The sequence below is a fragment of the Myotis davidii genome, unplaced genomic scaffold, assembly GCF_000327345.1.
Source record: "Myotis davidii unplaced genomic scaffold, ASM32734v1 scaffold749, whole genome shotgun sequence".
Classification (NCBI taxonomy): Eukaryota; Metazoa; Chordata; class Mammalia; order Chiroptera; family Vespertilionidae; genus Myotis; species Myotis davidii.
Window position 1 is genome coordinate 165,329 of NW_006300030.1, and position 2,450 is coordinate 167,778.

At 43.6% G+C, this 2,450-nt stretch overlaps 1 protein-coding gene across 1 annotated transcript in view; it reads right to left on the reverse strand.

The window, feature by feature from the left end:
* Positions 1–2,450, reverse strand: part of NUDT5 (nudix hydrolase 5) — a 37,073-nt gene that overhangs the window by 20,189 nt on the left and 14,434 nt on the right. The gene's annotated exons all lie outside the window — the stretch shown is intronic.

Genomic DNA, 2,450 nt, shown 5'->3' on the forward strand with positions numbered 1-2,450 from the left:
CATCCAGGTGTGCAGCATCAGTTCCTCACAAGACTGTTGTGATGATGAAATGAGAAATGTATGGGAAGTGTTCTGAAAAATTGTTGCATTAAAAGAGTTGGGGGAGATAAAAAATGGAGGCAGAGAAAGAGGATGCTGCATGGCCATGCTCCCAGGAACAAGGTGGAATTACAACTGAAATAATGAAAGGCTTCCTGAATAACCAATGGAAAACTCACAGGAGAGAACCCTGATAACCCAAGGACCGAAGGTGGAGACTGCATAGAGACTGGTAGGAGGAATGGAGGCGTGAAAGGGCTGGCCGGGACACCCAGAGAGGGCAACTGAAGTCCTGGAGAGATTTCTTAGCTCGGTGTGTGTGTGTGTGTGTGTGTGTGTGTGTGCGCGCGCACACATGTCACTGAGAACTCTGGGATCTAATCCTGAAGCTGGGTTCCCCAGCAGAGAGCACCAAACTGAGGAGGGTACCCACATAACAACTAACTGTGAAAAGCAGTGGGGTACTATCTGCCAGGGGGTGGCAGCTTAAAGTTCAGGCACCCTCTTAAAGGGCCAATGCACAAAAACTTCCTGTGGAGTCAACCACCTTGTGCTCTGGCAGAGTGAGGGTGAAGTGGACTGGAGCTGTGAGAGCAGAACCCAGGACTGGGGACTCGGGGGATAGAGGTCAGAAGGCAGACACCCCAAGTTTCCTGGACTGAGTCATTCCCTCACACAGTGGAGGACATCTTTCCCACATAGACATTTGCTTTGCCTGGGGGGAAGAATAGTAGATGTGCCAGAAGAGGCAAGAATGTTATTAACCAATGTCACCCCCAATAAATTTAATTTTTAAAGAAGTCAGGAAAGTTCGGCCGGTGTGGCTCAGTGGTTGAGCATCAACCCATGAACCAAGAGGTCCCTAGTTCGATTCCCAGTCAGGGCACATGCCTGGGTTGTGGGCTTGATTCCCAGTGCAGGAGGCAGCCAATCAATGATTCTCTCTCATCACTGATGTTTCTATCTCTCTCTCCTTCTCCCCTCCTCTCTGAAATCAATAAAGAAATATATTTTAAAAAAAGAGAGAGATTAAAAGTAACAATTAGCCTCCAGGCAGAAGCAACTGTTGAAAAAACTCTCGCCACACCTGAGGACGATTACCTGGGGACAATTCAAGTCTGAATCCTATTAGTATGTAGACCAGTGGTTCTCAACCTTCCTAATGCCACAACCCTTTAATACAGTTCCTCATGTTGTGGTGACCCTCAACCATAAAATTATTTTCATTGCTACTTCATAACTATAATTTTGCTACTGTTATGAATCGTAATGTAAATATCTGATATGCAGGATGTATTTTTATTGTTACAAATTGAATATAATTAAAGCATAGTGATTAATCACAAAAACAATATGTAATTATATATGTATTTTCCAATGGTCTTATGCGACCCCTTTGAAAGGGTCGTTCGACTCCCAAAGGGATCGCAACCCACAGGTTGAGAACCACTGATGTAGACGGAGGCAGTATGGAGGCTTTGAGTCTTTGCCTGATCCAATTAGTCAGAAACAGCCTTTAATACTGTCCTGCACTAGAGGTTGAGAGGTATAGAGCAGTGGTCGGCAAACTGTGGCTCGTGAGCCACATGCGGCTCTTTGGCCCCTAGAGTGTGGCTCTTCCACAAAATACTGACTTCTGTGCACGGGCCACCAAGTTTCAATCGCATTGTACATACGCGCCCATATGTGGTATTTTGTGGAAGAGCCACACTCAAGGAGCCGAAGAGCTGCATGCGGCTTGTGAGCTGCAGTTTGCTGACCACTGATATAGAGGATCTACCTAATACAGAGTCACAAACCCAAACAGACAACCAAAACAAGGAAACAAAGAAACAACCCACAAATGAAAGAACTAGCGAATTCTCCAGAAGAAGAGATAAATGAAGCAGAGATAAAAAATTAATCTGAAACAGAGTTCACAGTAATGATGTTAAAAATTCTCAACAGTATGAAAAAAGATATAGTAACTATGAAAAAAGAACAGTCTGAGATAAAGAATGACATAACACAAAGAATACATTGGAAGGAATACACAGCAGATTAGGGCACAATGAAGATCGAATCAGTGAATTAGAAGACGGAGTTGAAAATATCACTCATCAGAAAACCAAAAGAAAAAGCAATTAAAAACAGGAGGACAGCTTACAGGAGCTGTGGGACAACATGAAATGTAATAATATTCACATAATGGGAGTACCAGAAGGGGAAGAAAGGGAGCAAGGGCTAGAGAATGTGTTTGAAAAAATAATGGCAGAAAAGTTCCCTAACGTGGTGAAGAAAAAAGTCACACTTGTTCACAAGGCACAAAGAGCTTCCCAAGCAAAAAGAACCAAACAGGCCCATGCCCAGACACATCATAATTAAATGCCAAAATTAAAGACAAAGAGATCATCTTAAAGGCAGCAAGAGAG